The sequence below is a fragment of the Schistocerca nitens genome, chromosome 3 (assembly GCF_023898315.1).
Source record: "Schistocerca nitens isolate TAMUIC-IGC-003100 chromosome 3, iqSchNite1.1, whole genome shotgun sequence".
Taxonomy (NCBI): domain Eukaryota; kingdom Metazoa; phylum Arthropoda; class Insecta; order Orthoptera; family Acrididae; genus Schistocerca; species Schistocerca nitens.
In genome coordinates this window covers 548385792-548398335 of record NC_064616.1, presented here as the reverse complement: position 1 = coordinate 548398335, position 12544 = coordinate 548385792, and positions in this window count along the sequence as shown.

Here is a 12544-nt window from a genome sequence, read left to right as displayed (position 1 = left end):
CGGAATGCTGTATTTAGTAACTCTGCTTTGGCAGCACTGTCTTCGATGGTATCTCCATTGCTGTCGCGCACAGAAGGCGTTGATTGTTTCTTGCCACTAACATAGTTCACATACGACCAGAATCTCTTTGGATTTTCTGCCAGGTTTCGAGACAAAGTTTCGTTGTGGAAACTGTTATACGCATCTCTCATTGAAGTCCACGCTAAATTTCGAGCTTCTGTAAAAGATCGCCAATCTTGGGGATTTTTGCGTCTGTTTAAATTTAGCATGTTTATTTTGTTATTTCTGCAACAGTGTTCTGACCCTTTTTGTGTACCAAGGAGGATCAGCTCCGTCGTTTATTAATTTATTTGGTATAAATCTCTCAATTGCTGCCGATACTGTTTCTTTGAATTCAAGTCACATCTGGTCAACACTTATGTTATTAATTTGGAAGGAGTGGAGGTTGTCTCTCAGGAAAGCGTAAAGGGAATTTTTATCTGCTTTTTTAAAATAGGTATATTTTGTTGATTTCTGGAGGATTTGGCGGTTACAATATTCAGTATCCCTACGACAACCCTGCGTTCACTAATCCCTGTATCGGTTTTGATGCCCGTTATTACCTCAGGATTATTTGTTGCTAAGAAGTGAAGCGTGTTTTCTCAACCGTTTACTATTCGCGTGGACACATGAACTAACTGCTCGAAATAATTTTCAGAGACTGCTTTAAGCAGAATTTCGGGTGATGTTTAATGCATACTTCCGGAATTAAACATGTATTTTCGCCAACATATCAAGGGTAAATTAAAGTCACCGCCAACTATAATCGTATGAGTCGGGTGTGTGTTTGAAATTAAACTCAAGTTTTCTTTGAACCTTTCAGCAACTGTAATATCTGAATTGGTAGGTCGGTAAAAGGATCCAATTATTATTTTATTCCGGTTGCCCACAATGACCTCTGCCCATACTAACTCACAGGAAGTATCTACTTCAATCTCAAGACAAGATAAACTACTTGTAACAGCAACAAACACGCCACCGCCAACCGTGTTTAGCCTATCCTTTCGGAACACCGTTAGGTTCTTCGCAAAAATTTCGGCTAAGCTTATCTCCGGCTTTAGCCAGCTTTCAGTGCCTATAATGATTTGGACATCAGAGCTTTCTATTAATGCTTGGATCTCTGGTACTTTCCCAACAAAGCTACGACAATTTACATCTGTTATACCGATGGTTCCTGTATCTACGTTCTTCCTGTTTTCGGCCTGACCCTTTGTGACTGAAGCCCTTCTTATGTTTCCCCGAGACTATCTAACCTAAAAAACTGCCCAGTCCACGCCACACAGCCCCTGCAACCCGTGTAGCCGCCTCCTGCGTATAGTGGACACCTGACCTATTCAGCGGAACACGAAACCCAACCACCCTTTGGCGCAAGTCGAAGAATCTGCAGCCTACACGGTCGCAGAACCGTCTGAACTTCTGATTCAGACGCTCCACTCGGCTCAATACCAGAGGTCCGCAACCGGACATGTCGAGTATGCTGCAAATGGTCAGCTCTGCTTTCATCTTGGAAACAAGACTGGCAACCTTTATTACATCTCTTAGCTGCTCGAAACCAGAGAGAATCTCTTCTGATCCAAAGTGACACACATCATAGGTACCGACATGAGCAACCACCTCTAGTTGGCTGCATCCTGTGCTCTGCATGGCAGCTGGGAGTACCCGTTCCACATGTAGAATGACTCCACTTGGTATGCACACGGAGTGCAAATTGGTTTTCTATCCCTTCTTGACAGCCATGTACCTAAGGTCCCCCATAACGCGCCTAACGTTGGAGCTTCCAACTATCAATAATCCCACCCTCTGTAATTGTCCGGATCTTGCAGGCTGAGAGGTTTCCTCTGAAACAGGACAGGCGACACCACCTGGCCTAGCGACAGTGTCAGCCACAGGAAGCACCTGGAACGTGTTGTTCAGACAAGCCGGGGAGGCCTTACGTGCGGCCGCCTGGGACGTCTTTCGCCGCCTACTACGTCCTGGGGCGACCTCCCACTCGACCACAGGTCAGGGGTTAACCTCAGTGCGAACAGTAACTGGGCTGGCCACCGGTGAGGACCGATGGGAGGACTCTGACGTGCTGGTCGTCTGTTCGATCCCCACGGCTGGCCCCACTGCAGCCTCAAGCTGTGTAACCGAAGCCATCACAGCCTGAAGCTGAGAGCGAAGCGTCAGCAACTCGGCTTGCATCCGCACACTACAATCGCAGTCCCTGTCCATACTAAAGACCGTGGAAAACTAAACTAAACTATAAGAGTGAACACAGAGAGAAGTAGTCAATCCATACTTCAAATATTGACTTGTAAAGGTGAAATATTCAACAGCACTAATAGGAAATTAACAAAGCCTGACACGATTACGGTCCTGACCATTTTGGAGATGAGAGCTGAAGGACACCATCAGCAGTATAAAAATAAAGCAATAAATAAATTACGCTCCCTCTTTGATTCGACCTTCAATCATTACAGCAGAGCGAACCATTCAAAAACGGAGTTCTTCTCCACAAATTTGACGAAATAAACTTATACCAAAGGAGTAGGACAACTGTTCCCTTTTTATGGTGAAATGGATACACGGCGAAGCGACGACTGTACAAAATCGAAAGTCAACCCATATTTACATCTCCTGTTATCACCGGGGGTGGAAAGGCAGATTTCAGACTACCTAACAGATCAAAACGAAAATTTCTGTTCCGACACTGACAATGTTGAGTGTTTATGGAAAAAGTTCAAGGCAATCGTAAAATGCGTTTTAGACAGGTACGTGCCGAGTAAAACTGTGAGGGACGGGAAAAACCCACCGTGGTACAACAACAAAGTTAGGAAACTACTGCGAAAGCAAAGAGAGCTTCACTCCAAGTTTAAACGTAGCCAAAACCTCTTAGACAAACAGAAGCTAAACGATGTCAAAGTTAGCGTAAGGAGGGCTATGCTTGAAGCGTTCAGTGAATTCGAAAGTAAAATTCTATGTACCGACTTGACAGAAAATCCTAGGAAGTTCTGGTCTTACGTTAAATCAGTAAGTGGCTCGAAACAGCATATCCAGACATTCCGGGATGATGATGGCATTGAAACAGAGGATGACACGCGTAAAGCTGAAATACTAATCACCTTTTTCCAAAGCTGTTTCACAGAGGAAGACCGCACTGCAGTTCCTTCTCTAAATCCTCGCACAAAGGAAGAAATGGCTGACATCGAAATAAGTGTCCAAGGAATAGAAAAGCAACTGTAATCACTCAACAGAGGAAAGTCCACTGGACTTGACGGGATACAATTCGATTCTACACAGAGTACACGAAAGAACTTGCCCCCCTTCTAACAGCTGTGTACCGCAAGTCTCTAGAGGAACGGAGGGTTCCAAATGATTGGAAAAGACCACAGGTAGTCCCAGTTTTCAAGAAGGGTCGTCGGGCAGATGCGCAGAACTATAGGCCTATATCTCTGACGTCGATCTGTTGTAGAATTTTAGAACATGTTTTTTGCTCGAGTATCGTGTCGTTTTTGGAAACCCAGAATCTACTATGTAGGAATCAACATGGATTCCGGAAACAGCGATCGTGTGAGACCCAACTCGCTTTATTTGTTCATGAGACCCAGAAAATATTAGATACAAGCTCCCAGGTAGATGCTATTTTTCTTGACTTCCGGAAGGCGTTCGATACGGTTCCGCACTGTCGCCTGATAAACAAAGTAAGAGCCTACGGAATATCAGACCAGCTGTGTGGCTGGATTGAAGAGTTTTTAGCAAACAGAACACAGCATGTTGTTATCAATGGAGAGACGTCTACAGACGTTAAAGTAACCTCTGGCGTGCCACAGGGGAGTGTTATGGGACCATTGCTTTTCACAATATATATAAATGACCTAGTAGATAGTGTCGGAAGTTCCATGCGGCTTTTCGTGGATGATGCTGTAGTATACAGAGAAGTTGCAGCATTAGAAAATTTTAGCGAAATGCAGGAAGATCTGCAGCGGATAGGCACTTGGTGCAGGGAGTGGCAACTGTCCCTTAACATAGACAAATGTAATGTATTACGAATACATAGAAACAAGGATCCTTTATTGTATGATTATATGATAGCGGAACAAACACTGGTAGCAGTTACGTCTGTAAAATATCTGGGAGTATGCGTGCGGAACGATTTGAAGTGGAATGATCATATAAAATTAATTGTTGGTAAGGCGGGTACCAGGTTGAGATTCATTGGGAGAGTGCATAGAAAATGTAGTCCATCAACAAAGGAGGTGGCTTACAAAACACTCGTTCGACCTATACTTGAGTATTGGTCATCAGGCCGGCCGCGGTGGTCTAGTGGTTCTGGCGCTGCAGTCCGGAACCGCGGGACTGCTACGGTTGCAGGTTCGAATCCTGCCTCGGGCATGGGTGTGTGTGATGTCCTTAGGTTAGTTAGGTTTAAGTAGTTCTAAGTTCTAGGGGACTTATGACCTAAGATGTTGAGTCCCATAGTGGTCAGAGCCATTTGAACCATTTTATTGCTCATCAGTGTGGGATCCGTACCAGATCGGGTTGACGGAGGAGGTAGAGAAGATCCAAAGAAGAGCGGCGCGTTTCGTCACAGGGTTATTTGGTAACCGTGATAGCGTTACGGAGATGTTTAATAAACTCAAGTGGTAGACTCTGCAAGAGAGGCGCTCTGCATCGCGGTGTAGCTTGCTGTCCAGGTTTCGAGAGGGTGCGTTTCTGGATGAGGTATCGAATATATTGCTTCCCCCTACTTATACCTCCCGAGGAGATCACGAATGTAAAATTAGAGAGATTAGAGCGTGCACGGAGGCTTTCAGACAGTCGTTCCTCCCGCGAACCATACGCGAGTGGAACAGGAAAGGGAGGTAATGACAGTGGCATGTAAAGTACCCTCCGCCACACACCGTTGGGTGGCTTGCGGAGTATAAATGTAGATGTAGATGAATGTAGATGTAGATGTATATTTGGTTGTGATCTTCAAGAAATCACTGCTCGTTTTGTTAGCACGTATTTTGTTGAATCGGAACGTATCAGGTTATATATGTCTGTCAGCAGGCTTTCTGATCCATTGCGTAAGCTCTTTCCTTTTCTAAAGCTGAAATCACAGCATTCTTACTGCAACAGAATGCAGTTTCTGATATTGTCTGCATGGTAGAGAGCAGTTTATTTTATCAAGAAGTTTGTAACACCTCGGTGTGTGACACAGGAAAACCGTTGATATAGAAACAGGTCTACGTACTCCTGTTTCCAAACAGTTGAGTGAGTCTTAAATACGCTTCCATTCACATTCGTATATTCCCCAGGACGGCGCCCATCAGCCATTGTGTCTGCTAGAATAATTTGATAATGTCGGATCTTTCTCCTATGTAGCTGTTATGTATTAACATAACTTGACCATGTCGAATTTGTCTCCTATTTAGGTAACTGATAGCACCTCTAAGAAGACAGAGATAATAAATACTAATAGTGAGCTTTTAGTAATAAAGAAATATTGAAATGCGTTCGCTCATAATCCCTTTGTGCAGCTTCCATGTATTACGACGCACAGATTGAATAAGGCTCGTGGCGATTAATGTGATTTCTGTGCGTATACCAGTACTTTAATTAAATGCTGTTCAATTACTGCAGTGCAATGCAATCAAATTAGCTTGCTTTGGAATCGTAAATAAATCACGTTTCGCATTTTATAATGTAGGCTCAGAAAAAGGTATCAGATAATGCAAACTATGAAATCCTTTGTTATTGTTCACAGACAGAAGCTAACAAAGACACTAGCAAAACATATGAGTATCAGCCGCTTGAAAAACTCTTTGTTTTTCTTCTTTTTCTACTTTAGTTTGTCTCATGTCGGGAAAGCTTTCCACTGATACAGCTAATGAAATATTGAATGAAAAAAATAAAGTTTCACAGGGCATTTTGCATTTTACTTCAGAATCCTAACTTTCCAGAGAGGCACTAAGAAAAACCTGTAGATAATCTCTCTTTTGTCATTCAAGAGGTAAGCAACAAGAAATGAAATCAGAGAATCATTAGGTTTATTAAACGCCGCGATGACGTGCAATGCGTCAATTAGAGACAAAATTACAAGGATTTTCAGGAATAATGACGTTTTCAGACATAAACATGATCAAACTCAAATTGCGACATAAATTTAGGAATAGTAAAAGTAAACGTAGGTTTAGAAAAGGACATAAGATAATGTAAACTATTGCCATTATTTCCTCATAGCAGCCGAAATAGCTGTTTTTCTAAGTACCATCAGGAACGAAACACTGGTCCAAATTAGTATCTCCCGTAGTGGTGACCCGTAATTATTTAAGATTATTGATGGATCTTTCGACATCCACTGCATTTGATGTATCCAGGATATGTGCCTTATAGAACGTTAGGAAATCGTACTGGTTTAATGCCTTAATGTAGTTCAGCCAAATTAACCTGAAGATGTGATTCCCATTGTACGTTGCTCTTAAAATAAATGAGGATTAGTAGCTACATGTGGACTCCAAAATGTTTCAAATAATTTCACTACAAACATTTTTAAAAGCTCTTTTGACTTAAAATAAGTTACTTAGTTTGTGAGTATATTACAAATAATGCCAAAATTATGAAATGAAATATATTGGACGAGTGGGTACAAGATCTGAAACTTTATTTAAGGAACACAGACACTGAAATAAAAGAACTACGTTTATAAAACATTTGTCAGCTACCAAGGGCCATGTGCTTTACTTATTGGGATCGTCGCGCGGAGTGGCCGCGTGGTTTAAGGCGCCATGTTACGGATTGCACAGCCCCTCCCGCCGGAGGTTCGAGTCCTCCCTCGGACAAAGGTGTATGTGTTGCTCTTAGCATAAGTTAGTTTAAGTAGTGTGTAAGTCCAGGGGCCGATGACCTCAGCAATTTGGTCCCTTAGGAATTCACACACATTTGAACTTGTTGGAAGAGATAAAAATTGTCATAGCAGAAAAGATCCTGGAACATTGCTTAATGGACAGAGTGGAATCAGTCATACCTCTAACTCTGATATTATTCAAGACTGCCTCGTATATGGATGACAAGCGATGCATATACACGCATGGCAGATAGACGCTGATGACTGGTTGCGGGCTGTGGGCCGTGGGTCTGCAATGTTGCCTGCAGACTACACGGATTTAGGGGAAATACGAACAATGTTTCACTGATTGGTCAGACAGGAAACTGAACTATGCTCCTCCCGCGCAGGTTCTTAGAGAGTGCGCTATCTGTTTCGGTAACAAGGGTATGACCCATTCTTTCATTGTTGCATGTCACCTGATTATCAGAGCTCCGTCTTTAACGATAATGCAAGGTAAAAATAAATAAAAATTAATACAGAAAGGTTTACAGGAGAGCAGAAGTTCGCTCAAAAAACAATACAGTGTAGTTGTGGCAATGTAAAGTAGAAGATATAATGCTAGTGGAAACTAATTAACCGAAACCTTCACTACGTTTACAACGGGCTCGTAAAACCCAATTTCGTAAACCGATTTCTCAATACCACTTCTGGTTGCTCATATAAAATCTCCAGCATCGATTCTGGGAGGCTGTTCTAGCTGCTGGATTTCCTCTCCCATAATTTATTTTCACTCTCATGTAAATGCATAATAGGTTTTCAACTTGCTTGGACTTTCTGGTTTCATATTGTTTTTTTTTTTAAAGTCAGCTAATATGGACGGATTGACTGTTTGTACAATGAAGGAGATTTAGAAATATGAGACTAAGTATGAAATTGCCTACATTCGATATTTAATTGCAGAGAAACAGCCATTGTCGTGACTAAGTCAGAAACCGGAATAACTGATTTCCGGAGACCATTTACGCAAAACAACTGACAAGCAGCAGACATATATTTAACCCTTCTATGAAAACTGCTTCAAGCTTTAAGACGTAAAGACGACACGGAAAACTGGTATCCGAAATTCGGTTTTCGTCTTATGATTGCTGTGTCTCGTGTGAACGAAGGAGCTACGAGAGTACTGAACAGCATTTCTGAGTAAAAGCTTTTTCCTCGCCAGAGTGGTGTAAAGAATAAAACGACGAGCGAATCATTTCTTCATACATTTATATACCGCTGCCACCGGTGCCTTTTCTTCCCTCTCGCTGCATTCAGAACAGACGATTTTTTAAGTAATACGCCTGCGCGCTTCGCGAAATATCCTAGGCGATCACGTATTAAAAACGATTTCCTATTCCCTATTCACAGATGCCCACGCTAGAAATCAGCAGATATTATATTCGCATGCCTGCTCTGAGCTCCTAGTCCAGACGTAGTCAGAGGTAATTTTATCATGTGCTCGTATTATCGAGCATCTTGAATGGATTTCAAGGAAGAGGAACGTTTGTACGACTCAGTGCTTTCATTGAACCAGGAGTCAATATCCAATCATGTTAGAAGTATTTTCTTTAGGATTTTCTTGGAATTTTGTAATCTCACATGCTCTGTGCAATTTAATACATTTTTCTTTGTTTCTCTTTGTTCCCAGAATTACACTAATATAGATCGTATCACAAATACAATAACAACATGTAATATTGTATAATTGTTTCTTTCTCATTCATAACTTTTACCATTGCACTGATAAAGAATAGTAACCTGAAAATTAATTTATATGGAACTAGCGATCTGGCCCGGCTTCGCACGGGTAGCACCAAGTATTTGCGATTAGTCGATTTAACTGGTGTAGCGGTAATTAATTATTTACACAAACCTTCCTCGTGAATCACTCTATATACACTGGCTGAAAAAAAAAACTCAACACCAAGAAAGAGTTGTGCAACATAACGAAAGTTGGCAGGCGTTTTTCTACATCTGAAACATGATGTCCATTAAAATTTCGCGCAAGTCGTCTAAGAGTGGCGCTAGTAGCGCCACTATGACAACGCAAGTCAGGTTTGCTTCAAATATACGCTCTAACGCTCGTGAGCGTTACTTACCCTTGAGATTGGACGTGGTGAGCTGATGTTAGTCAAAAATGCCTTTAAGGCTACGAAGACGCCAATTTCGACAGAACACTGAGTTTAAACGAGCTCGTGTGATAGAGCTACGACAAGCTGAATATTCCTTCTGTGATACCGCAGAAAGACTTGTCAGGAATGTAGCCACTGTACATGACTGCTGACAGCGGTGATCACATGTATGTACGTTGCAAGAAGACCGGGCTCTGGACGGCCACGTGGCACTACCGAGAGGGCAGACCATCGTGTTCGGTGTATGACTGTGGGGCATCGTAATGCATCTGCAGCAGCAGTTTGAGCAGCTGTTGATTCTGTGTCGTCCGAACAAGACACAGCCAGGGCAAAAGCGCCACAGGCGCACAGATGTGAGCTGGTACCAGTGCCATAGTGCCACTTGCGCGAGTTCCACCAGCGCCACGGGCGGCGCTGAGGATGAAGATATCGACTTCGCCTCGACCAGTTTCCGAATCCGCGAATCATTGGACGGCAACGGACAGAAGCTTACTTTGAAGATAGAAGAGCAGCTCCCGCGCACTTGGTTACAGATCATCGCCTGGGCTGACTTAGACAGGAAACGTCGTTTAGTGAACTCTTAGAATTGAACAGATAGTTGTTGTAATTTCATTTGCTATGTACTGTGAAGTTTACCTAAGATTATTTGCACTTAACCATTCACGACCTTTTTCGTGGTATATTACAAGCAGTGATGCACACTTTATAATTGAACAGGTCACAAAGGTAAGTAAACCTTTTTAATTCATTTGTGTGACTCTGATAGATGTTTGTTGGAGTGTTGTAGAACCTTCGTTCTCCTGCCCTATTATCTGACCCTGGGGCACAGCTGTGCAATAGTGGTAGGGAGAAATTGTCTTGCGGTGTACTGCACCAGAAGCCGTTTCACGAACTCACAAACTCGGGCTACCGTAACTATAGTGGCAACTCGGCCTTCACAGCAGTAGCGACGAGACCTTTATAAAACTGGCCACGAGGCTTTACAAAAGTTGGCACCACATTGACACAACGTACTGTTTCATATCGGTTACTTTAAGGACAGCTCCGTGGCAGACACCCTGTACCGTACGTTCCATTGACCCCAAACCACCGCCATTTGCGACTTCAGTGGTGTCAAACAACAGCTCATTGGAGGGCAGGGTGGAGGTCTGTTGTGTTTCCTGATGAAACCTGGTTCTGCCTCGGTGCCAGTGATGGCCGTGTGTTGGTTAGGAGGAGGCCAGCTGAGGGCCTGCAATCAACCTGTTTGCGTGCTGGACGCACTGGACCTACATCTGGAGGGATGGTATGGGATGCGATTTCGTATGACATCAGGAGCACTCTCGTGGTTACCCCACGCACCCTGGTTGCAAATTTGTACGTCAGTTTAGTGATTCGACCTGTTGTGCTGCCATTCATGAACAGCATTCCAATGGGTGCTTTCCAAAAGGACAACGCTCGCCCACATACTTCTGTTGTAATTCAACGTGCTCTGCAGATTGTCGACATGTTGCCTTGGTCTCCTCAATCTCCAGATTTGTCTCCAATGGAGCATATATGGGACATCATTGGACGACAACTACAGCGTCATCCACAATCAGCCTTAACTGTCCCTGTATTGACCCACCAAGAACTACAGGCATGGGTCTCCATCCCACAGAGTGACAGCCGGCACCTGCAAAACAAAATGCACGCTTGTTTGTACGCTTGCATTCGACATTCTGGCGGTTACACCAGTTATTAATATACCAAAATTTCACATTTACAATGACTTATCTCACACTTACATTAATCTGTGATTATGCAATGTTAATCACTTAAATATGTTACCTCGACAAATGTATTCCCGAAGTTTCGTTTCTCTTCATTAATTACTTTTTGTGTTGTAATTTATTCCATCGGTATATTACCGAAACCTGTATCAAAATCCTTCCTGTAGTTTCCGATACTGGCCTACCCATACAGATAGAAAAAGTAGATGGGAGACTTTAGTTTATAATTTATCTGGAAGATGGAGATATTTATAGATTCTGGCAACAAAAATTTTGTGTGGTTCAATGGCCTGTTGCAAGTCGTTCAAGTGACGCCACTCCTTTGACTTACGTGTCCGAAACGTTCCTCAGTTATCCAACCGGTGAAAGGGGACCTACAGTTAGACGTGGAATCCGAAACGCGTGTCATTTATGGCAGATCGCCACGTTACTGAGACGAGTGCTTCGTTAAAAGGGTGACTGAAAAAGCTGTGATGCGACCGGGATTCGATCCCGCGAATTTTCAGTTCCACCAATGGTAGACGACTATACCCGAAATTTGGTGTGGTGAAGCTTCCTTTCTTTCTGGACTTGCGGCTGCTGTTAACTTTACTCTTTTTTCTGCCAGATACCGCTTCCTCTGTGGCTAACCAACGCGTTAAATGTATAATAGATAGTAATACATTTATTACACCCTCATCACACCGCTCTCCGACTTTCCACACATTGGAGCCGCTGCTCCTCATTCAAGTACCGCCTCAATTGTCATCACGAGGCTGAGAGCACTCCGTACCAGTCCTCCAAGTCCTGAAGAAAAATGCTTCTCAGTACCAGGAATCGAACATGGGTCCTCCACACGGTATCCATTACCATTATGGCTGCCGTAGCGACAGCACCTTTGTCGACAGCACCTTGCACACAGCGCACAGCTGTGGCGAAGCTACGTCTGAACCTTCCATCAGTGCACTCGCTGTTCCGTCGGTCATCGGTCGCCGTCTCCGATGAGGAGAGCGGGTGGGAAGGGGGGTAGGGGGGTGCCACGCATGCACGCCACCAGGGGACGCTAAATCCACAGATCACCTCACAGCATGCGACTCCCGTTGTTCGGCGCATCTTTTTAAGCTGCTCTCGGAACTTCGCCCAGAGATTCAGTGAAGTTACAGACATATCAACATTAGTACCGATGGCTGCAGTAAGGAAATTATATCGACACACGACGACACTAATAAATATTGTTACGCATCACAGTCTTATTAAAGTGTATCAGGATTGAAGACTAATATTTATTACTATCAAGAACATTACACTAATTGCATATTACTCAGCACCGCAGAAAGACCTACGGCATTTCAACATTATGTTCGTCCGATTCTTGAGTATTGCTCATCAGTATGGGACCCTTACCAGGTTGGATTAATAGAAGAGATAGACATGATCCAGCGAAAAGCAGCGCGATTCGTCATGGGGACATTTAGTCAGCGCGAGAGCGTTACGGAGATGCTGAACAAGCTCCAGTGGCGGACACTTCAAGAAAGGCGTTACGCAATACGGAGAGGTTTATTATCGAAATTACGAGAGAGCACATTCCGGGAAGAGATGGGCAACATATTACTACCGCCCACATATATCTCGCGTAATGATCACAACGAAAAGATCAGAGAAATTAGAGCAAATACGGAGACTTACAAGCAGTCGTTCTTCCCACGCACAATTCGTGAATGGAACAGGGAAGGGGGGATCAGATAGTGGTACAATAAGTACCCTCCGCCACACACCGTAAGGTGGCTCGCGGAGTATAGATGTAGATGTAG